At 53.0% G+C, this 24,875-nt stretch overlaps 1 protein-coding gene across 4 annotated transcripts in view; it reads right to left on the bottom strand.

Annotated features, from left to right (window-relative positions):
* TPST2 (tyrosylprotein sulfotransferase 2) overlaps positions 1-22,349 on the bottom strand; it is a 43,028-nt gene extending 20,679 nt beyond the window's left edge. For 2 of the 4 annotated variants that reach the window (XM_053928070.1, XM_071221901.1), the window contains exon 1: positions 22,236-22,339. The gene's annotated coding sequence lies outside the window, so the exon portion shown is untranslated. Of the gene's footprint in view, positions 1-22,235 lie in introns of all 4 variants that reach the window. The other 2 variants (XM_053928071.1, XM_053928069.2) reach the window with 2 other exon arrangements.
* Between the last annotated feature and the right edge of the window lie 2,526 nt (positions 22,350-24,875).

Below are 24,875 nucleotides of genomic sequence, written 5' to 3'. Positions count from 1 at the left end.
GCTGGTCCCCTGCAGGAACTCCACACTGTCTCTGCAGTGTGAGCGCGGCCCTAGGCAACACGTACAGGAACGCGGGGGGCGGCATTCCAGGAAAGACCACTCACAAAACCAGGCTGCGAGCTAGGTTTGCCCCACGGGCCAGAGTTTGCCAACCCCTGGTCCCGTGCTGGCAGAACTGGGACAAGCCCACGAGATGCAAACGCGGGGAGTTTCGGTGAAACCGGCGTGCGTTTCGGTTCCGGGCCCCATCTCAGTGGGGTGAGCAGGACTCACGGCCGGCCTTTGGTGGGCGAGAGAAAAATGTACAACTCGGGAAAACAAATCATTGATTTTTTAAAAACAGTAGCACACTCACGCCCACAGAATCATCCAGCATCTGGTCTCTCATCAAGGAAAGACTTAAGGAAAGAGCCTTGGGTGCATCTGGCACTTTCCAATAGGTTTTGCCTCTAACAACCACCCTGGGGGTAGGCACGATATTAGTCCCCTTTGACAGGGGAGCTGAAACTCAGAGAGTAGAAGGGCTTGGCCTGAGGTCACACAGCTGGGAGCTGACTGAGCCTGATGGAACCTAGGTCTGTCGGATGCCAGAACCCAAGCTCCTAACCAGCCCCCCAATTCCCTACCCTGCCCAATGCACAGATGGTGAAGCTACTTGTCCAAGGTCAAGCTCAGGGTGGTGACCAGGTCCAACACTGGGTCCCCATCTCCTAGCCCTGCCTCTAAGCGCCTGGCACAGCCCTTGCTCTAGAGTGCCTGCTTGGGAACGCAGGGGGCCCCTGCCTGGTCAACAATGCAAATAGGGAAGGCCCAGAGGGAGCGTTTGGGGCCAGGGCTTCCTGCACCTGCTACACACACACACACACACACACACACACAACCCTGTCTCTGGAAGTGGGGGGTGAGCACTGGAGTGGGAGCCCACACACCTGGCTTTGAGTCCTGGTTCTGCTGATTCCTAGCCATGATGCCCTGGGGGGTGGGGAGAGGGAACAGGAAGGTGTTACATGATTTCTTTGTGCCTCGGTCTCCTCATCTGTGAAATGGGGACGCTGAGAGCAGCAGCGAGGATTAAATACGGGAATTGATACACAGCGCTAGGAGCAGAGCTTTGTTAGTGTATCAATGTTACTTCTTCCTTTACGGTGTTTTCAAACTCACAAGCACATCAGAATCTCCTGAAGTTGTTAAAAGACACATCCCTGGATCCCGCCCCCAAATATTCTGATTTCGGAAGTTATGAGAGGGGGCCCAGGGATCTGCCTTACCAAGTGTGGCCCCCTCGCCCTGCTCTGTGAAATACTGCTTGGGACCCTGCATTCAGTGTGCCAGGGCTCCTGCCTGGGCACCCACCCAGGCCAGGCATGGGGAGTGCAATGCTCACGGAGAATGGGGTGGATGCCAGGATGGGCAACATGCAGCTGGCTGTGGGAACCCCCACCCCCACCCTGGGCATGCTAGAGCAGCCCAGTGCCATACCCTATGGATGGACAGACAGACAGACGCCACTGCTGATCTCCCCAAACACCCACCAGGGAGAAAGCTCCCCTCTGACCGGGCCACAAATGCAAAACTGCGAAACGCAGACTGGGGAGACGGCAGCCCACGCCGCCGCGGTGCGGGGTGGCACCGGGGCTCGCACACAGGTCTAATCAGTCCTTTGACTCTTTCTGTGCCGTGGGCCCTTCTGAGCCTCTGGTGAAACCTATGGGCCCAGAAGAGTGTCACTAAATGGAACAAAATACAGAGGATTGTAATGACACCAACTACCGTATAGTAAAATCTGGCGAAGAGCAGATAAAAGAACGCTGCGACACAGTAACCCATATGGCCCTTTATTACAGCAACAAATAACCAGACGGACTATGATCTGCATGTGGTAATGAGAGGAGGTATTTGTAGCAACGGAAATGTGATACAAACATGTATGTGGCTTCCCTGGGACAGCGGGGGGCCCAGCTGCAGAGATTCGCCACCTTCTCCGACACCTGGAGGAAGTGTGAAATTGAGTCAGTAAAGATTCCTGTTTTCCCATCCCAATTCCTGGGCCCCTGGGGGGCCATCCACAGACCAAGGAGCTGTGCGCCTGCCAGGGGAGGGGCCTGGCTCCCACTGCAGCCCATTTCCCCTCTCCACCATCACACTCAAGAGCAGCAGGGTTTGTACCAGGAAGAATTTGACGGCATATTCTGGAGCATGATTTAAGTGTTTCGATTTTATTTTAAAAAGTAGGAGGCAACAGAACTATTATGAAAGAAGCAAGGTGTCCACCCATGCGGACCTCACACGCCAGAACATGGGACCTCAGATATTCAGTCAGAAGTAGGTGAGAGGACACTAGGGACTGAAGTGGGTTGACCTTGGCCCCAGACGCTGCACACACGGCCCCGAGGGCAGCGGAACAAGGCTCTGCATCCCGGGCACCAGCTGTGCACTGCATCCCAGACAGCTCTGGCAAACCCCGTGGGCAGGTGCTTCTCCTGCCTGGGAGGAGGGGCTGTTTCCAACAGGAACACTCACCCTTTTTGGCCAAGGCTGCATATCCAGCTACCGCTGACAGCGGTGGCTTCTCCTAACTGGTCTTTCTTCCTTGGCTAGCACCCGTCTAGCTCACGCACCTCAAAGACACAGGGAATCAGGAGAACATGGAGGCACATGGCCAGGTTCCCAGTGGTTAAGGCCGTGGGAGGAGGACTCTGAAGGGGCTAGGGACACGCCCACGGCCGCCTGGCGGAGGACTGGCCATGAGCCCTGGGGCCCATTGACTTCAACAGCCTCCGTTTACTCCTCTGTAAAATGGGGCTGAACTGCCTGCCTCAGAGGGTTGCTGGGGTGACTGTCAAGTGCTCCAGGCAGGACCCAGCAGGAGGAGGATGTCAGTAAATGCCAGCTATTAATGCAGCATCATCTCTAATTAGATATCTAATTAAATATTCATGGTACAACATTAACAGATCCGGATGGGTCTGTAAAAAAATATTCACTACTCTGACAGACATCTGGGATGAGATGTTAGGCGAGAAATAGGTTATCTGATCCCATCCTGATAAATATTTATGTCGGAAAAAATACCCCAGAAAGAGACACCCTGGAAGACCAACAGGAGCTTCACATGTCCCCCCTTCCCCACTGAATTCTGTTCTACAGCAGTATGTATCCGTGGTGTGTGACGCGAGATAAAGCAATGGGAAAATGAAGTCAGGGTGATTTCTAGGTGTGTTACATAATTTTGGGACCTTGAGGCCTGCAGTACAGAGCCAGCCTTGGAAAAGCCCTGGCAGCCTGGGACTGAGCCTGGTGCAAGCCCAGAGAGGAGAGTCTGGCCAAGGTTACACAGCGAGGTCATGGCCGGCTCTCCAGACATCCAGACCTGGGTCCCTCCCTGCTGGCAGCATGCTGGTTGGTTCCTTCTCCAAACAAGATTAGGTAGGGTGGCTCCCAGGTAGAAGGCTAGCTCTGGGGTCAGGCTGCAGGTCCTGAGTGGGTCAGAGCTAGGAGACCTTGGGCGAGACACTGCATCTCTGTGGGCATCACTGGCTTATGGCTTTTGTAAAAATTAAGTAAGATAATGCATGTAAAGTGCTTAATACCATGCGTGCCTGGCAAACAGCAGGTGCTCTAATTATTATTATTATTATTATTATTATTATTATTATTATTACTATTACTATTATTAGCATTTGGAATCTAGCTACACCATGGAGAATCTTTCATAGGTAATGGAATGCTAACCCAGCAGGCACATAAAGGAAATTCAGTCTGGAGCACTAGGGAGCCATGGGGGATGTTTGAGCAGGAGAGGTGCAGTATGATTCTGAAGCTGCACAGGGCTGGCAGCCAGTGCCCACCTACAGAGGCCGTCTCTGCCAAGGTCTTCCATCACAGGCTCCGCACCCCTGGCAATCCTCCCATCGCAGCGGGGCAAAACTGCAGCCCAACTCCCACGGGCTGTCCCCCCGCCACTTCCAGCCTTGCCCGCTTCCTTGGTGCCCGTAGGGCTGGTGAATTTTAAGCAATCAAGAAGCTGGGGGACTTGAAACAGCCCACAGGTATGATGGCCTCAGACCCCAGGTGTGATCTGTAGGACGTGTGTGTGACCCTGGGCAAGTCCCTCCCCCTCTCTGCGCTCCAGTGGGCCCACACGGAACAAGGGTCTAGACAGGGGCGGCCAGAGGGGTGCGACTCAATAAAACCACAGCGCTTCCCTTTGGCTGCGCTCCCACTGCGTGCCAGGCACTCTGCTTTCATTACACCCTCGCGTCTCCACAAGTGGGTCCTCATACCATTCCTCCGTCTTAAATGTACTTAATTACTAAAGTTACAGATACAGTCTCTGTATTTAAAAACAATCAAAACAGACAAGGCTGAGAGTCTCTTTGGAGGAAAGTCTCTAATCCCAACCTCGTCCCTCCTTTCTAAGAGGTGACCACTGGCGATCAGCTCACGAAGGAGTCACCCTCACCTGCTGTCTGAGTTATAGCCCAACACTGACCTGAATGGAAATCCCACAGGGCCCCTCTCCCACCCTCTCCTCCTTCCACCCGCATGCTAGCACGTCACACCAGTGGTTCCCAACCAGGGCCCATTTTGCACCTCGGAGGACAACTGGCAATGTCTAGACACAGTTTTGGTTGTCACAGATAGAGGTCACCTAACAGGCAGAGGCCAGGGATGCGGCTCAACGTCCTGCAATGCCCACCCAGGCCAGCCCCCACCACAAAAGACCATTTGGCCCAAAAGGTCAGTGACGCCAAGGCTGAGAGGCCTCAGACCACGCGTATCCTTCTGAAACTGGCCTGGGTGCCTCTGACTAGTGGAGATCTTTCCATCCCAGCAGATTTGTTCCGACATTCGATACTCACCGCCCGAGCACCTCGTCCACTGTGTGCCAGACCCTGCTCCAGCACGGGGCCACAGGGGTGAATGATACACACAGAGTCCCAACACTCGGGGGTGCTCTGTCCTCACGGAGGGCAACACCCATTGATTTGAGACGCTGATGGATCGCCCTTCCTCCTTTTAACTGCTCCGAGCATCCCCGGCAGGGATGGCCCACTGTGAACTTGGCCGAGGCCTTCCCGAGGGACATTTAGGCTGTTGTCATCTTTGATGCATGCACCCTGTCACAAAGGAACCTATGTAACAGCCACCCTAGGACCTTGCTGACATCATCAGGAGGGTCTCCTGGAAGCTGGCTTATCCCACCCCAGAGGCACTGAACCAGACTCTGCACTTGAACCAGCCCCCAAGCATTCTCACGCACATTAAAACTGACCAGTGCAGCTTCTGGTAGGTACCTAAGAGAGGTCAGCTGGCTCAGGGCCTGCAGCCTTTCCATTTCAGCAGAAACTCCCAAAGTGCCTCCAAAGACTCCCGCTGCAAGTTCCCCTTCTGCACCCACTCTGCATTGTCAGACACTCCCATTTACCCAGAGCTGATGATTCCTCCCATTTTCCAGATGTGGACACTGAGGCAGACCAAGGCGTCGAGACCACCAGAGGCAATGACTTCCAAGGTGTCTCTCAGCTCTAGCTTTTAGGATCTAGCCTCCTCCTGGGGATGTTCTGAGCCAGCTTCCTGCCCCACAACTCTGCCCATCAGAAAGCCGCGCAGAGGAGGAAGGTGGAAAGGCTACAGGCTCCCCTAGTAAAGGAAGGAGAGTTCCGAGGGCGGGCACAGCCTCCGTGGGCTGGGCGTCTGCAAGTGCTGCCGCCACAGAGGCTGCCGTGTGCCCTTTCGTGTCCAGTCACCCAGGACGGAGGGCCAGGTGGGGGACGGAGCAAGACTACCCTTCCCGGGCACAACAGGAAGTGCCAGGGCTCTGGGCAAGGACTGGGCAGTGGGGGGAATGGCAGGTTGGGGCCCCAGCTTTGCTCTCACCAGCTACACATCTTAGCTTCAGTCTTCTCCCCTGAAATATGGGCTCACGCTGCCCACTGCAGAAAGCTGCTGGAGGACTCAAGAGCAGATGAGTCGACACACAGTAGCCGCCATCGGGAGCACTGCCGGGGCTGGCACTGGGCTGCTTCACTCAGCTTGCATGCTCACAGCAACTGGCTGTGTCAGCACTGCCGCTCTCCCACTTGACAGATGAGGACATTGAGGCCCAGAGAGGTGCAGTGCCCTGCCCTTGACCTCGCCCTGAGATACAATCGTGGAAGCAGCGGCCTTGGACCTAAAAGGTCAGCATTCCTGATCTGAATTCGGCCTCCGTCAACCCGGGCAAGCCACGTCATCTCTCTGGGTCTCACCACACGGAGTTTGGAGATGGGAGGCCACCCGCAAAACGGAGAGCTCCGTGCACCCCCCCTCTCAGGGCTGCATACTGTCACCACCCGAAGACCCAGCCCAGGAAGACCTGTCACCCACAGGCATCTCTAATACCTCCTGCGCTCTGGGTGTGATGTGGGCGAGGCCATGCAAAACTGGCAGCCCCCAGAGAGGGAGAGCCACTTGCTGAAGGTTACACAGCTGAGGAGCAGCGACAAGCAGGCTGGCAGCAGGAGGCAGGGTATCAAACTTGAGCAGGGTGCAGGGGGCAGCCAGGGTTGGGGGAGGGCCAGGCCGAGGCGGGCAGGTGTCTGGAGTGATGACTACCAGGAACAGGCAGACCTGCAGCGGCTGAGGTTTCTCCCGCTGGCTCCTGGCTGGGGAGGACTTTTGAAGGATTGGCCAGTCTGGGATGTGTCTCTGCCTCTCCCCAAAGACGCCCCATCACGCTGGGGCCACCCTGGTTACCTGCTCAGGGATCGACGGCGGGCACTACCTGTCTGGGGGCCAGGGCTGCTCTCTGCGGCTGCAGGGCAGGCCTCCTAGGTTGTGCAGTCTCCTTCTGACCAGGCCTGCCCATCTTCTGGAATCTTCTATCACCACTGTGGCCAGAGGGGACAGTTACCACAGACACCTGACCACATCACCCTGGCCTAAACCCTTCCAGGAGCCCTCAGGCTCAGGATGACCTTCCGGCTCCTCCCCTCGGTTTACAACAAACAGTGACATCTGACAAAGACCCCACCTCATCCCGTGGAGTTCAGTTTTCCAGTGGCCACATCAAGGAAGAAAAACGTGAGGTGAAACCACAGTGAGACATCACCTCACGCCTGTCAGAATTGCAGCCGTCAATAAATCAACAAACAGGCATTAGCAGGGGTGTGGAGCAAAGGACACCCCTGTCCCCGTGCACTGTGGGTGGGAATGCAGACTGGTGCAGCTACTAAGGAAAACAGTATGGCGGTTCCACAAAAAATTAAAAATAAAATTACCATATACTCAGCAATTTCATCTTTGGGGATTTACCCAAAGAAATCCAAAACACCAATTCGAAAAGAAACGCGCCCCTCTGGTCACTGCGGCGTCAGCAGTGAGACGCGGAAGCAGCCTAAGTGCCCATCAGTAGGGGCCTGGATGAAGGAGGTGTGGCACGAATTTACTCAGTCGTAAAAAAGAACAAAATCTTGCCATTTGCCCCGACGTGGATGGACCTAGAGGGTATTACGCTAAGCGAAGTCAGTCAAAAAAAGACAAATACCAGATGATTTCACTTATATGTGGAATCTACAAAACAAATGGACACACACAACAGAAACTCACAGACACAGAGAACATTCTGGTGGTTTCCAGAAGGGAGGGGGTTCGGGGGGAAATCAGTGGAAAGGTGAAGGGGATTAAAGAGCGGGTCATAAAAACAGTCGCGGGGATGTACAGCACAGCACACGGAGCAGAGTCGGTAACACCGTAAGAACTTGGTGCGGTACCAGGTGGGCACTACACTTACTGGGGTGAGCACTTGGTAAATTACTAATAAATGCCTAATCACTACCTTGTACACCTGAAACTAATATACATCGTCAACCACAACCAGACATTTTTTAAATCTTAAAAATGAAATACAATTAATCTTATTTCAACCAATACATCCACAAAATTATCATTAGTCAATGAAAATTAAAATAAATATAATAAAAATCAACAGAAAAATTTACATCGATACGTAAGAATCAATATAAATATAAAAATTAAAATTAACGAGACACCGTACTTTCCCTTTTTTCCCCTCTTAGTGCTGGGCCTTCGAAACCTGGGTGCACACGAGCATGTCTCAGCGTGGGCAATAATTTCCAGTGGGCTCATCTCATCTGCACTGAGAGCTCATAAAACTTACAGTTGAAAAAATATATTCATATCCCCAGAGTCCCACCCATATTTCAAAGTTTTCTGAGAAAATCGAGTATTTGTTTTGAAATCTACAGTTAAATTATAGCATTAAAACAAAAAACTCAGTTCCTCAGCCTCACCCGCCACATTTCAAGGGCTCCACAGCCACAGGGGGCTGCGGCTCGCCCCCCAAGTGGACCCATAGGCCGATGACATCCTCACCGGCTGCCCTCCACAGCTCCCGCGAGCCTGCTTCCCAGGCCTGCCCCAGACAGTGAGCGCAGGCAGCCTCTGCACGCCCCGAGTCTCCCATCTCCGAGTTCCACCCACACCATCCTGCCCTTCCTCGATGCCCCTGACTTCCTGGCAATTCCCACTGACTCCTTCCAGAGTCAGGAACCTCAGCTGCAGGTTCCTCCCTCTGGGGAGCCTTCCCCTGGGTGGGATGACATTGCCGGTCCCCTCTGCTCAATCCTCTAATTGTGACGTCACACGGTATTGTAACTGCCCGCCTCGAGGTGTCTCAACCCTGGTGCTACCGACATTTGGGCTGGACAGATCTCTGTGGTGGGGGCTGTCCTGTGTATTGAAGGATGCTGAGCAGCACCCCTGGCCTCTACATCACGACAACCAAAAGTATCTCCAGGCATTGCCAAGTGTCCCCTGGGGGCACAATCCCCAATGCTGGGAATCACTGGCTGGCACACAGAAGGCACCAAGTATGCAGAACAGAAGACACTCAGGTATTCTCTACCATGAAGCTCGCCCCCTCCAGGAAGCCTTCCATGATGCCCTAGCCCAATTAGTGCTTCCCCTGGGCTCCCACAGCTCCCTGAACTTACCCCAGGTTCAACCCCCTCCAAATGTACCGAGTCTTATTCATTGATGTACTTTCAAGTTCAGCCCAAAGACTGGTATGTAGTAGGCACTTAACAGACATTTATAGACGTGACCTGAGAAAAGGGGATGACTCAGGTTGAAAAGCCCCACAGGGGAAGTTTTGCCCATTTTAGTTCAGGGCTCTTTCATCTCAGCAAAGGTGCTACTAATAGCCACAGCTGTGTTTATACACCAAACACTGAGCTAAATAAATACTCTGCTGGGTTTACAGAGGGAAACTGAGGCTCAGACAGATGAAACGCTTGACCTGTGTTCAAATAAGTGAATTCCTGGTATTCCTGGTTTCTCTTCATACTGATCCGAAGAAATTACACATGGAAGGTATTTACAATACAAATATCAAACAAGACATTTGTGCCCAGCATAAATAAAGAGCTCTGTGAAATCAATAAAAATAGGACAGGCATCTCACTAGCAAATCGGGCAAGTCTGAAGAGATACGTCACACCAGAGGTTATCTAAACAGTCAACAAGCATATGAATGGGCACTCAATCTCATCCACCAGAAAAATAAATGCAAATAAACAGTACATTACGGGACCACTGTACATCAGAATGGCTAAAAAAAAAATAGATAATACCAAGTGCTGACAAGGATGAGCTGCAACCCGAGCTTTCATGCACCCCTGGTGGGAGGGTAATCTGGCACAAACTCTTTGGAAAACTCTTTGGCATAACAGAGATGAAAGCTGAACATTCACCTCCTCTACGACCTAGCAATTCCACTGCTGAGTACACGTCATCAGAAACGCATCTAAGCCTTCACCGGCAGCGTGCCCTGAAAAGTTCCCGGCAGCACTACTGGCGAGAGCCCCCAACTGGCAACTGCTCAAATGCCCATTAACGAGAGGATGGGTAAATAAGTAAACACAAACAAATAAATGTAAGCAGCCCGGAGAAAGAACAAGCCAGAAGTTTACACTATAACATGGATAGATCTCACAGATATGCTGAGCAAAAAAGGTTGATGCAAAAGAAAACGTGTGTGTGCTTCTACATATGCACGTTAAGTAAAAAGGCAGGCTAACTCAGTCCCTGGTCGGAGACTTCGGGATGGTGGCTGACCTTGGGGGGGAGCGTGATCGGAGGGGCAGAGAGCACAAGACATGTTGGCGGGAGGCATGCTGGGATGTGCTTTGAAATTCAGTAAACTGCTCACTTAGGATGTGCGCGCCCTTCTCTAGGGGTGACGGATTTCCACAAACACAGTCTTAAGGAAACACACGTTGTCAAACAGAGAAGTGATGTTGCTGGCTGGGTGTCCTCTGTCCTCCCACCCACACACCTTTCCTGACGGGAGTAGAGAGAAACACACAGGCCTCCATTCATTCATTCAATCGACACTCACTGGCAGGAGCTCTCCCAGGGCCAGGCTTGGTGCCGGGCGCCAGGAACATAAAAGTGAATTGAGACACAGCCTCCGATCGTGCCACCCACACCCCAGTTCCTGGCACATACACCCCAAAACCCACACTCAATAAATGTGTGGCCGGGCTGAGGTGGCTTTTGATCAGAGGCCAGGGAGGTGATGTCTGCTTGTCATCCTCGCCCCCCCACCCCCACCATCCTTTGGCGCAGGACAATTTTCAGGCTTTTTCCTTAGGCTGGGCCAGGCCGTTCTGGCACAGAGAGCAGGAGTTCCATACACTCTACCTTTCTCTGCCACCATCTCCCCTCCCTCCAGCCAGGCCTTCTTTCCTCTTTTCCTAAAGGCCACTGACTCCCACACTGTCATCCCTAAGCCAGATCTCCTTACTCAAAACAAGAATCAGACATCAACTGTCTCCCTGTCACCTCTGCTTGGGCAATGAGCTGACATCTCAGAGTTAATGCCTCAGAGAACAAAGTCATCACAGAAGAAAGCCCACCTAAGACAGCAAAAGAGACAGCACCCTGATACATCAGAGCACCTGGATACAGCTATACCTGAAGGCAATATGCCTTTGTATTTTCCATTTACCTGAGGCAATACATTTCTTCACTTGCTAGCTTAAGTTATTTGAAATTGGGATTCTACCACTCATAGCCAACTGATACAGACACATAACAGGCTCTTTTGACCTCTGAATCCTTACCACTCAGGTGGTCTTCTCCCAGGTCCCAGCATGACTTTAAAAATAAAAAAAATAGCCAGACCAGTGTAGCTCAATTGGCTGGGTGTCATTCCACAATGTGGAAGGTCCCGGGTTGATTCCCCATCAGGGCACATGCCCGGGTTGCAGGTTCGGTCCCCAGTCGGGGCATGGGCAAGAGACAATGGATCAATGTTCTCTCTCACATCGATGTTTCTCTTCCTCTTTTCTCCCTCCCCTCCCCACCTCTCTAAAAATAAAGTGTTTAAAAAAATAAAAATTAAAAAAAGGTTGACGAAACTAAGCAATAAATTTCCCAAGTCTTATTTGAAGACTCAGGGTGATTGATGGCTGGAGCCAGCTCCTCGAAGACTCTCACTTCTGTCCCACAGTAATGAACTTGAGTTTCCCACTGGGGAAGCCGACTACAGAATATCCTGATGCAAAGGTCAGAGCACTGTTCTGATCTTTTCTGCCAAGGAAGTTTGGCTAACTTCCCCCTTCCCCTGCCCCTAATTGCACTTTATGGGGTTTTTGATTGCATTACCGTCCATTGCTTTGTTGTGGAGGTTTTGAAATGGCTGACAGCCAAAAGGTGGAAAAGCTTGACCAAGAACAAAGCAGGCGAGTGTAAGTACTTGCTGATGTCATGTCCCCGGATGTGGATGTTCCCAGATAAGATGGTGAAAACCTGCTTTTCTGGCTCATCCAAGAGCACTAGGCTTACATCCTGGTGATCTTTTGGGCACCTATAGCAGGTGGATTTTTCCTTTAAGATTGTATTTATTTTTAGAGAGAGGGGAAAGGAGAGAGAAACATCAATCGGTGGCCTCGCACACTCACCCTAACCAGGGACGGAACCACAGTCCAGGCACATGCCCTGATCGGGCATCGAACCGCTGTGCTTTGTGGGGCAATGCCCAATCCATGGGGCCACAGCACTCGGGGCTGGCTGGGTGGGGGGTTGAGGAGCACAGTTTGCAGGCCAGGTTCTGAGGCAGCACACAGCAGGGAATCCAGTTTCCTAGGGCACTGACCTGCCCCTCGGCCTCCCTCTTGGAGAAACGCAGCCCAGGACTAGGAGACCCTCCTCCCTGTCCCCTGCTTCTACAACAGAGGGAAGAGGAAGAATTTCAAAGGCTTCAAGAGAGAAACCCACGCAGAAGACGGGGCATCTCCTTAAAGTTCACTGTCTTCTGGGCCTGATTCAAAGTGAGTGAGCGGCCTTGTCCGAAAGGAAAACGGCCTGGGGCTGTGAGGAAGCCTGGGGCCCCGTTGCAAAGTATTTCCATCTGCACCCGTCTCTGGACATTGCCAGGAACAAGGTCAGGGAGCAAAGTGCTGTGTGAGAGTCCCTGAACTTCTCCAAGCCTCGGTTTCCTCATCTATAAAATGGGTGAACAACAGTCCCTGTTGCTCTGAAGCACTGAGTACTTCTCTGCATAAGCACCACACAATCTCACCTACAATCACCACAGCAACCCAAGAGATGGTCACCATTGCGATGCCTGTTTTACAGGGGAGGAAGCTGATGCCCAGAGACAGCGAGTGACTTGCCCAAGGTCTCACAGCACGTGTACAAGCCAGCTGGTGTTCCCACTCAAGTGTGTCTGACTCCAAAGGCCCATCTTTGTCCCACATCAAGGCTTCTCCTGCCTCCTGGGTCCCTGCACTGTTTCAATGGCATTATACACAAAAAGGTGAACACGCACCTATTTGCTCAGAATTTGGCAAGTCATAGGTGTTTTAGGTATGGCCGGCTGTGCCCATCACTTCCTGCCCCAACCAAGCCCCACCAGGAACTTGCCGCCCACCAGCTGACCCCACCAGAAGAGCAGCCGACCTCTTCCACCCACTCTTGCAGGGCTTCACGCCGCACTGGCTTCCCGGACCACGCGATGAGAATTTGTGCCGTGAACCTCGCCACCCTGTACCCAGGGCCACCAACGGGAGTGGTAGGGACTCCAACAGGAGGATGTGCTCCCTGACCTCTGGGGTTCAAGGCAAAACTCAAGCCCTCCTCACCTGGCCCAGGCCCCTACCAGTCTCACCTCCCATCACTTACCTATATGAGCCCTCAGCCCCTTGATGGAGGGCTGGGTTCGAATCCCACTCCCCCACTTCCCCAGATAAATGGCCCGATTCCTCTGAGCCCCATTATTCTCATCTGAAAATGGGGATGTACTAAAAGCGTGTCTCTGGAGAGTGAAATAGTTTATACCTACAGGCCATCAGCCTCTACTAGGGCGGTTCTCAAACTGGGTTCCAGAGCAGCAGTATCAGCGGCACTGGATAACCCGTTAGAAAGGCAAACAAACTCTCGGGCCCCTTCCAGGCTTTCTGAACAGGCGACACAGGATGGGATGGTTGCCTGGGATGCAGCAAGCTGTGGCGAACAGGTGGGCCAGGGGGCACTGCTCTCTCAACGGGCACTGCGCTCCTGCACACCTTCTCGGGAGGGGAGGGGAGAGGATGCAGGAGAAGAAGGCAGGGGCCAGAGCTCAGGCTCCAGTGACATGAGAAGGAGGTCCCCACAATCCTTTGAGGCTGGGAGCCGTTTCCTCCTCCTGGGATTTTTCAGGTGATTTGCCAACGGCCCTGTGATGTAACAGCATCCCTGTGATCCGAGACACACCAGACCACACAGAACCAGAAGCTGGGCTTCCCAAGCCTGGGGCAGCCACAGCCCCTGACCGAGAGCAAGCAGAGGGTAAACCTGAGGTACAGGTTTACCTAGAGGGTGCAGAGACCTTCAGGCCCTCGGGGGAGGAACAGCTTGTCCAGAGTCCCCCAGAAGTGGGGGAGGGCCGGCCAGCCTCAAACCCAAGTCCCCCACCTCCTAAGGGAAGGTTTTCTCAGCATGCACCAGCTACACTCTCCCTTCGTTGGCGGCAGGGGAAGGGTCCCACTCTGTCTGTCCTCCGAAGCTGTACCTGTGATCCTGAGCAAGTCACCTGGACTCCCTAGGCTTCCGTCCCCATCGGGGAAGAGGCTGGACTCAACTTCCAATCTGCTGTTCTTCCCAAAACTCTTAGCCAAGTGACAATGAACACAGCGTGGGGCTTGCGGGGGTGGGCGGGGCGCACACCTACTGTGAGCAGGAGCCCCAGAGGCAGGTAACAAACTCCTCGCCCCAAGTGATGAGCCTTGCTGAGCACCCCAAACCAAACCAAACCCAAAATGGTATCCTAACCCAGGCTTCCTCTTTCTCTCCCTCCACCCAGGCCCTAGGGCCAGAGGGGTAGGGCGGGGTGGGGCGTGGCCAGAGGCTGGTGGGTGGTTGTAGGGTGGGATCCAGAACCTTAGAAGCACAGTGTGGCCTTCTCAGGCTCCAGATCTCCCTCCACCTCTTCACAGGGAAGTGGCATACCACCATCTCCCACGCCAACAGGCTCCGCGAGGGTTCCAACGGTCCCAGGCCAGGATGTCACTCACAGCCAAAGGAAGTGGGACAGAGAGAAAGGAAGAGAGCTGCGCTTGCTGGCCTGTGCGAGGAAAGGAGGGGAGAGGGGAGGGGAAGTAGTGCAGGGGGTGGTGAAGGAAGAGGACAGACACACCGAGAAGGAGAGAGCCAGCCAGACACTGACAGATACAGGCAAGACAAAACTGGAGGATGGGAGACACAGGCAGGAAAGAGGGAGAGGGAAACAATGAGAGACTGAGATGGGCGGAGGCAGACAGTCAGGGGAAGAGACACAAACAGAGGGAGATAAGGATGGAAAGGAGACAAGGAAAGACAAAAATAGAGACCAAAAGGGAGACAGAGTAGGAGCAGCCTGGAACAGGAGCCTCAGCTACAACCAGCATTGCACCCGCACCGGCCACAGCTAAGAGTCATCCCCAGCCCCCCAGGCAAGGCTCCTGAAGCTTCAGGGAAGGAGCAGAACATGAAGTGCAAGGTCACTGCTGGACTGGCCCCCTCCAAGCCTCCCACCTCCTGTCACTGGGTTCCCCAAATTCCCCCTGCTGAGGACCACCTTGCTGGTATTGGCTACATCCAGAACCCCCTTTATTCTCACTTAATATTTTTGTTAAATAGATTCAATATTTTCCAAGCAAACTGTAACCCACTGGCTTAAACTTAAAAACATGCCATAATTAAAAAGTAACAAAAATATGTGCAAAGGAAACAATCCTGAGAGGCCTCCTAGCTGGAGGCTGCCACCTGCCCAAGGGGCCCAGGGGAGCCCAGCAGGAGTCCGTCCTTATTAAATGATGGAAGTCTGGAAAGAAGCATTAAATTAGCACTAAGTGGAGGTTTTCTCCCCGAAGTCACCAGAGAGTGGAGGGGACTTGGAGAGGAAAACTCATTCTCCAGGATCATGTTGGGGTTCTCTGGTGCGGCACTTGAGGCTGTGTTGTGACTTGACTCCTGCTGACCTCCAATTTTAACCCCCACCCCCAACCCAGCCCCAACACACACACACACACACACACACACACACGTATTCAATCCCTAAGCCATAAACCAAACCTAGGAGGCCATAGCATCTCACACCTCCAAACTTGCACCTGTGTGACTCCCACCCCCTAGAAAACCTTTCCTGCCCTCCTCTACCCAGCGAATTTCTACTGGCATAACATATACTCCCTCCTCCAGGAAGCCTTCCCTGACTGTCTCCCACCCCTGTACCAGTATCTCCTAAAACGCGTATCACCCTGTGTGACCTCTCTGGAATGTGTAGAGGTGTGAATTCCCCACACCTTCTCAGGACTCAGCAGGGTGCTGGTAACCCAGCATGGGTTACCCAGCTGACTAAATGGGAAAAAGAGACGAATAAAGAAGAGAAGGCACCCTACCGCCATTGGACAGGCTGAAATCCAAACAAAACCCTCTATGTGCTCTGTGAAAAAGTTCCAGGCAGAAGCTCCTGTAAAACAAGGCTCCGTGGGCCTCACCCACTCCCCGGTCCACAGCCTCTGCGCCAGTGACCGGGCCCCTGTGAGCCTCAGTTTTCTCATCTACAAAATGGAGACAAGAGTGGTACCTATGACGGGGTTGAGCCAAGGACCCAGTAGACACTCACTTAACTACAGACATTATCATCGCCACCTTACGTTCACCAAACCACAAAGCGTAACTTGCAGGCACCCAGAGACTGATTATACCAGCTATTGCCAGACTCTCTGTGAAGGGCCTGATAATATTTTCAGTTTTGTGGACCATATGGTCTCTGTTGGAACTACTCGGCTCTGCTGGAGACAGAAGCAGCCATGGAGAAAGAGTAACCAAAATGTAAATAAATGAGCATGGCTGTGTCCCAATAGAACTTTATTTATACCAACAGGCAGCGGGCCGAATTTGGCCCATAGGCAGTATAGTTTGCTGACCTCTGACCTCTGCTCTCACTGCTCCAAGTGTGGGCTCTAGAGGAGCAGCACTGGCCTCCCGTGGGAGCTGGTTAGAGTCACGGCCCCAAAACTGCTGAATCCGAGTCTGCACTTTAACAAGGTTCCCAGGGGGCTTGTGTGAGCATTCAAGCTTGAGAGGGGCTGTGCCCAACTTCCTGGCTCAGCTCCTCGGGTCAGAGACACGGGTGGTCCCTTTTCTCATCTGATGCTTCCACCAGAGGGTAAATTCCAGGAAAATTGAGACCTGGTGGCCTCTTAAATCCTGAAGGCCACCTGTCCCCTTTCATCAAGTAGGTACGGAGTGCGTGCTATGAACCAGGCCCAGTGCCAGGCGCTGGGGACACACAGCGACCGCAGACGCTAGTGGAGGACGTTGCTTTGTGGATGTCCGCGCGGTGATGGGATAGATGGGCACTCCAGCGGGTAGCCTCCGGAGGTGGGGAGACCTGGGTTTAAATCCTGGTGCTGTCCCGTTGGGCCTGCATGACCTCAAGAAAGTGTCTCTGAGGTTCTGTTTCTGAAAAGGGGGTGGCCTCCCCGGTACCTTGAGAGGACAGAGCAAGGGTATGAGACGGGGCCGCGGCAGCTGTGCAGCTGGTACAGATGTGCGGGGACACAGGCACGCACTCGCCAGCACTCACAGCAGACGGACTGAGGCTGGCCCGGGACATCTCAGTGCGGGTTAGTTGGGGGCCTGAACCAGGGAAGGAGAGACCTTGGGGCCCAGAGACAGGGGCTCCTCATCTGGGTAGCACGGAATGAGGGACAAGCTTCTGGTGCGTTGAAAGCCTTGAAGGTTTCTAGGGGCAGAAAAGGCATCAGGAGACCTCAGAGAGCCTCTGATGTCCTAGAAGCGCGGAGCTGGAAGAACTCTTAGGAAGCAAAGAGAGTGGTGGTTAAAAAGAAAAGTGCTCTTAAAGCAACGGAAGAGCTCGTTCAAGTGACACCCGGACAGGTGCGTGGTGTCCTCAGGGCCCTGATGACTGTGCTGGGCCAGAGGGCCAGAGGGCACCTCGGGCCAGGCAGGGCACCCACTGGTGACGGGGAACAGTGACCAGGAGAGCCCAGGGGCCCTCTGAGCAGCAGCTTCAGGCCGCTCCAATTTGGCCCAAGCTCCTGAGTTTCCAAGAGAAGCGAGAAATTGGAATTATTCTCTAAAAAATATTTGACTGTTGGCTCAATTTAAAATAAAACACCACAGGTGCCAAACAAAACCCACCCTGTGAGCCAGGACCAGTGACTGGCAGCTTCTTTTCTAGCCCAACACACCCATTTCACAGGGGGGAAACTGAGTCTCGAAGAGGGGAAGCACTTGCCCAGTGTGACCCAGTGTTTTTGGAGGAGGGCTGGGACTCGGCTGCCTCCAAGCTCTCGTCCACCCCGAAATGTTCATGAGAATGTGGGAAGGGGGAGGGAGCGGGGGGACGTGGGGGGCAGGAATCTCGACTTCACAGGCCAAGACCCGGCTTGTTCTGTCCACCCAGGAAAGAGCGTGGACAAAGGGACAGAGATGAACATTTATCAGTAACATGCAATAATGTTTAACGTACACAGCAATAATTACATAACGATGTGAAAATAACTGACATTTTCTGAGTGTTTTCTATGTGCGGGGCACCCAGACAGGGTAGTGACAGGGGTACGATGGTCGTTAAAGAGTGTAGACTCTGGATTTAAACCCTGTCTCCCCCACTGCCCAGCTGGGTGACTTTGTGCGAATCACTTCACCTCTCTGTGCCTCAGCTTGCTCATCTCACAGGGCTGCTGGGGGAACTGAATGAGTTAAAGTGCATAAAAGGCATTTATAATGACTACCTTCTGTCAGCTGGCAAACAAACAGCACCCTCAAAAGTCCAAAGAGCCTGTCTGAACAGGGGCCCCACATTTTGCCCGGTGGCAGGGTAGGTACTTTACCCCCATCCCCTCCTGTCCAACACCCCAGGCACTGGGCCTGATTCTCACCTCTGTGCCGCAGATGAGAAACCTGATGCGTAGGGAAGGCCGCCAAAGGCCTCGTACGCACGAACCCTAAACGGGGCAGCGGGATTTTAACACAGACCCAAGCCTCTGAGCAGGCGACCACTGAGCCTGCCTTCTGGCCACAGCAGCCCAGGTCAAACGTCTGGTTGCCTGGAGAATCCACCTGGCAACCGCTGGATACCTGTCTTGCTGCCTGCCATCTGAGCACGGGACAACACGAAGTCCCCCCCCCCCCCCCCCCCCCCCCCGCCCTGCGGCAGCCCCAGGTGCTGCTCCCCAGGCCATAGGGCAATTCCCTTAAAGGTCCTTCCCTGCAATATCAGGGGCTTGGCCCAGTTCTAGGGATACTCTGAATGAATCATTCCCAGGAATCCTCCTCAGGCCACTGCCCGGGGTGAAGGATACCTGAGAAGGGGCGTGGCAAGGGGTGTGCATCCCAGAACTTTCTCTGGACAGGCCTCAAACAGGGCCAATGTAAACAGAGAGCAAAGGGCCTTGCAGGAAGTAGAACAGGTAGAAAGTGGGGAGACAGGAGCTGTGGCTACCCAGACAAGCTTCCGCAAGGCCACATGGCCAATCCCAGCCACCAGGCCACATCTGGGTTTTCAAATCACCAATCCTGGCCACGTGTAAACTGCTACTCTTTCTACAAATGGATCCACAAAGTCACATCCGTAACAGCCTATGACAGCCTGCCCCCTGCTCGCCCTCCTGCACCCTTTCTGGCTCAGTCCATGCCCATTCCCTAGCAGGGCACGCTGAGGCCCAGAGAGGGGCAGTCCCTTGCCTAGTCTCCTCAACCCGATTTCCAGTTCCCCAGGCTCCCCAGTTCTTCCTGCACAGGGATTCAGGATTTAAAAAGGCAAAGAAGGAAAAGTATACACAAATGAATAAAAGCAGGAGAGGCTAGAGAGAGCTGCCAGAAGGCCTGGTCTCAAGTGTCTCACTGAAGCCACACGATGGCCACCAGGGAAGTTCAACTTCAGAGTGAGCATGGGGGGCCAGGGTGGGGCAGGACCAGATTCCCTTTTGAAGCCCAGGGGCAGGCCTTCCCTGTGGGCTGCAGTCCAGGAAACCCGAGGGTCTCCCTGAACTCTAATGGATCTGCAGCTCTCAAGGGGACCCCCCACTCACAGGTTCCTCACAGGAACTACCCGGTCCTGTACAAGTCCCTAGGGTGGGTGCTGTGAGGCCCTGGGTTCCCCACTGCCTCCTCCTGTCCCGCCCAGGGCCTGGGTGAGTACCCTCCGCAAGTATTTGTCACTTTGTTACAGAAAGGACAGAGTGCGCACACACCTCAGGCTAAGCAAAGCGCTGGACAGGCCTGACCTGTTTCGCTGACTGATGGTCCCAGAGACGTTGCGGGTGACCTGCAGGGCACTCCTTACTCTGCTAATGAGGCCCTTAAATGCATGCATATGAGAGAATAATTTATAGCTAGCTTATCAAAGCCAGGGATTTTGAAGACTGTAACTGCTTAAGAGAAGACTCAAATTTATGGAAGAGTATCAGAACCCTCATAGGCTGCTTTGGAATGTTCAGTGGTGCAGCCGCTTTGGAAAACAGTATGGCAGGTCCTCAAAAGGTTAAACAAAGAATTACCATGCGACCCAGCAATTCCACTCTAGGGCTCTACCCTGGAGGATTCGAAACGTATGGCCTTACAAAGACGTATACATGAATGTTCATAGCAGCATTACTCATAATAGCGAAAAAGTGGAAGGAACCCAAATGTCCATCAACTAATACATGCTAAAAAAAAAAAAACTGTGATCTACCCACACAATGGAATATTACTCACCTATAAAAAGTAATGGAGTGCTGACTGGTGTGCCTCAGTTTGTTGGGCATCCTCCCAACAAAGCAAAAGCTCACCAGTTCGATTCCTGGACAGAGCACATGCCTGGGTTGCAGTTTGGGTAGCCATTTGGGGTACGTACAAGAAGCAATTGATTGCTGTTTCTCTCTCACACATGGATAATTCTCTCCCTCTCTTTCTCCCTCCCTTCCCCTCTCCCTAACTATAAATAAAATCTATCAAAAAAAAATTAACGAAATAGTAAAAAAAGGGAAGTACTATCACATGGATGAACTGGTCACAAAAGGCCACACAATGCATAATTCCATCTACAGGAAATGCCCAGCACAGGCAAATACACAGAGACAGGAAGTAGAGTAGTGGTTGCCAGGGGACGGGGAAGGAGGGATTGAGAAGGGACAGTTCCAGGGTTTCTTTTGGGGGATGAAAATGTTCTAGAATTAGATGAAATGTCCTAGAATTAAATGGCTGCACAACTCTGTGAATATCCTAAGAACTACTGAATCGAACCCTTTAAAATGGTGAATTGTAAGGTATATGAATTACATCTCAATAAAGCGGCTATAAAACCAATCACATGAGGTTTTCAAAAATAAGGGGATAGAAACCTACATATTAAGTAAATAACAGTACAGCTGGGGTGTGATGGGGTACAACGGTTAACAACTGAACCCAATACCACAGTTACTGAAACTGAGGCTGGGGGAGAATGGCTCCCCAGGCCGCATCTCTACTAAACCAGAGAGAGCCACACCTAAATCTGCCCAAATCCAGCACTCGGCCTAACCACCAGGAGACCTAGCTGGAATGAAAGGATATGAGATGAGGTACGCAAGGGGTGTCCACCGCCCAGTGTGGGAGACAGACCTTCAAGGAAATTGGCACGTGAGGTCAAGGCCCAGCTACCTCTTTGGGGTTCAAAACAGGAAGCACCCAACAATGCCTGGGGAATACCAAGGAAGGCTTCCAGGACAAGGTGCCAAGAGAGGCTTCCAAAGGATGAGTAGATTTGGCCAGCCCGGTCTCCAACATCCCTATAGGACCCCAAACCAGGAGGTCTGAGGGTGAGTTTAAGCCCTGCCACATCCTAGCTGCAGAGACTAGGGCCACGGACAGGTGACCTATCCGAGCCTCAGTTTCCCCATCTGTAAAAGCTGAAGGGGCGGGGTGATAGGCACAGTTCTTTCTAAGGCCTGCTGAATCAAGTGGTTCTCACTCTTCCTCCCAGGGGCACGGACCTTTACGTGCTTTCCCACACAATAATAAAGACTGTCAGGTCAGGCGTGCCCAACCTCAGGGGCCCTCCTAGTCCCGGCTTTATGAGGCACCTTCCGTCCAGTTCATACGGATAGGGGGAGGTTGCCGGGAGTCGGGATCCTCTGGCCAAATTTCGCCCCACTCCTCCCTGGTGACTCCCAAGTTCATGAGGGTCTCCCTTACCCCATGCTCTCCTCGTGCCCGTCCCCCGCCAGCAATAGCCGCCTCCCAATGCCTCCACTTTTGATTCGCCTCGTAACTCCACGACGGCTGCAAGTTACCTTGCACGCGCCCTCCGTCCGTCCTGGCGCCCACCTGGGGGTCCCGGCAGCCGGGGAAAGGTCCCAAGACTCGGATGGCGGTGACACGCCGCGTTCCCCCAACTCCCCACCCTCCGCCACACACACACAGACACACTGAGCGCCTCCCCGGTGCAGAGTACAAAGCGGGACGCACGGGAATTGGACTGGGTCTCTGTCCCACCACGCGGAAAGCGCTAGGAGCGCCGACGAGCGGGGATCTTCGAACCAAGCGCCCGGGTTGCCTCCCTGCCTGCACCCAGCCTCGGAGCCCCAGCAGCCGTGCCGGGCCCGGGAGACACCGCGAGGGCCGAGGGCTCGCCAGGGCCCGAAGCCGATCGGCGAACAGCCCCCTGCCGGTGGCTGCTGCCAAGGCTCCCCGCACGCCCCAGGGCCACCTACCGTGCGGAGAAGCAGCGAAGCGGCCCGTGCGACCAGCGAGCGACTCCCGGCTCGCCAGCCGCCTGGGCCAGGGGAGGCAGGGGAGGCAGGGGAGGCACCCGCGCGGGGGGCGGGGCCACGGCGCCGTGACGTCAGGACAGGGTAGGTCCGGAGAAACCACGCCCGCTTCTTCTTCCCCCCCCCCCCCCCCCCCGCCCTCGCCGCCCGCCTCCAGGCCACGCGGTGGGGAGGGGCCCTGGGAGGTGACCCCAAACCGGGAAGGCTTGGTCTGACTGCTGGCTTACTGCCAGCACCACCGCTCACCGATTTTTCCTCCTGAGGCAGCTCTGTTTAAGAGTCGTTCCCTTCTGTCTATAAGCAATGAGTAGAATGTTCGCCAAGAAGTGGTGTAAGACAAGAAAACTAGACTAGACCCTGAGCAGGGTGCATTTACGCTACTGTTAGTATAAAATAAAGGAAAAAGAGAGGGAATGTTCGTATATATTTAAATATATGAAAGTTCTCAAGGAGGAGATGATTTTTGCGCTGCCCCCTTTACCTACAGGGACGCTTGTCAATGTCTGAAAACATTCGGTTGTCACAATTAGGGGAAGGAGGGGACCGTGGATGCGTCATCTAGCGGGTAGAGGCCTGGAATGCTGCTGAATGCCCTGCGATGATCAGGACAGCCACCTTTCCCCGTCCAACCTAAAATGTAGATTGTTCCGAGCTTGAGGAACCCCGATACACATGAATAAAATAAACTCCAGGCTGGTAGAGCTCAGCTCAGCCTAGGATATTTAATGTCTCTGTGCCTCTGTTTCTCATTCAATAAAATGGGCATGTACTAGATCTATGTGCATAAATGCATATGCACTGAATACCTGAAGGGAGGAGAGGAAGGGATGCCGCTTACTTTGCACTGTAAACCTTTGTTCTTTGTTCTGTTTGAATTTTTAATTTTTACTGTAGGTCTATAGTACCTATTTAAAATAAATATTTGTAATAGTTATAACAATAACAAACATTTTATATCTATATAAAAATTACCTGCTAAGTTCCAGGCATTGCCTGGCGCTAGGTCTGTTACCATCCCCATCTTACAGATAAGGCAATCAGGGCATAGAGATATTAAGTGATCATCCATGGACAGCTGTAAGTTCCTCCATAGCTCATACATTGACTCATTCAAATGTCTAATAAATAGAGCCCGCCATGCAGAAAGTGCTGGAACTGACAAAACAGAATCCCTTGCCTTCGTGGAGCTGGCTGTTAGTGGTCGGGAATCAATAGACCAACGTTATCTAGTGTTGATTGTGCACATATTAGAAGTTTTGTATGGCCAGCTGCATTGTAGCCCTGCTGGGTGTTTTATAATGTTCCTTTATGGGTGGAGAAATAGAGATCAAGGGAAGAGGACTGAGTAAGGCATTTCCTGGGCACTGGGAGTCAGCAGGTAACAGGAGGACTAGGGCCCTGTGTCCAAGTGGGGAAGCTGGACCCTCCAACAAGGATTGGGGCGTTAGGAACAGAGGGGGTAGCCTGGTCCAGGAAGGGAGGGCCGGGGTGGTTTATACCGTTCCTTGTACTGAACCCTGAAACACAGATGAGGGTTTACAGAACAGTACACCAGTGACAGGCACCCAGACGTGCAAAGGTTCAGCAGGAAGTCCCTTTGTTTCAGGGCCTTGCATAAATTAAAGAGTAGTCAGGATGTGGGGGAAGGGATGAGAGGATGTCAGAGCAGTCCGCAGGGGTTGGATGCTGCAGGGCTTCCTGGGCTGTGGGGAGGAGTCAGGGCTTCATCTTGCAGTGATGGCCGATGGACGGATGGAAGGTGTTCAACAGGGAAAAGACATGGTTAGCTTTGCTTCCTACAAAGATCCTTTTGTCTGCTGCGCGGTGGAGGATAGGCAGGGAGACTGCTTTCGAGGCTGTTGAAATACTCCAGGGAAGGCTGGCTAACCCAGGGAGGGAGCATCCAGTTCCAGAGCTGTTAGGAGGACAGAACTGGTAGATCTTTTGCAGGGCTAAGGAAGCGGACCAGAATGATCTTCTGGTTTTCAGGTTGGGACTTATCATTTCAGCCCCCCAACTCGGCAAACCCACTCAGCCCTCCAGCTGGCTGCCTTGAGGAAGCCTACCAGTGCAGCCAGCCCCCAGAACATCCTGGTGGGACAGACACTGGAAGGTGATGGGACTTTGAAGGCAGATGAAAGAGCTCATTCCTGTCTGCTCCCCCACTCTGTAAACAGCTGGGCGGGGCCTCTACTCTCTTTCCCCCTAACCTGTATCCCCAGCATCTAGACAAACCTGGTGCTTGGGAGATAGTGAATCAATATTTGTTCAAAGTGGGGAGAATAGCCCTGGCCAGCACGGCTCAGCTGGCTGAGCGTTGTCCTGAAAAGGGAAGCATTGCTGATTCCATTCCCAGTCAGGGCTGCAGGCGGGTCCCCAGTTGTGATGCATGCGAGAGGCAACCAATTGATGTTTCTCTCCCTCTCTTTCCCGCTCCCTTCCCCTCTCTCTAAAGATAAATAAATAAAATCTTAAAAAAAGAAAACGATCACATGAAAAAAATTCCTTAAGCAGGAAGAATAAATGTGGCACGAGACACACGTTGACTCCAAAACTCCTTCCAGTTCTGACATCTGGGAAGAT

The sequence above is a fragment of the Desmodus rotundus genome, chromosome 7 (assembly GCF_022682495.2).
Source record: "Desmodus rotundus isolate HL8 chromosome 7, HLdesRot8A.1, whole genome shotgun sequence".
In the NCBI taxonomy this organism is placed as follows: Eukaryota; Metazoa; Chordata; class Mammalia; order Chiroptera; family Phyllostomidae; genus Desmodus; species Desmodus rotundus.
This window is presented reverse-complemented; position numbering and strand designations above follow the sequence as displayed.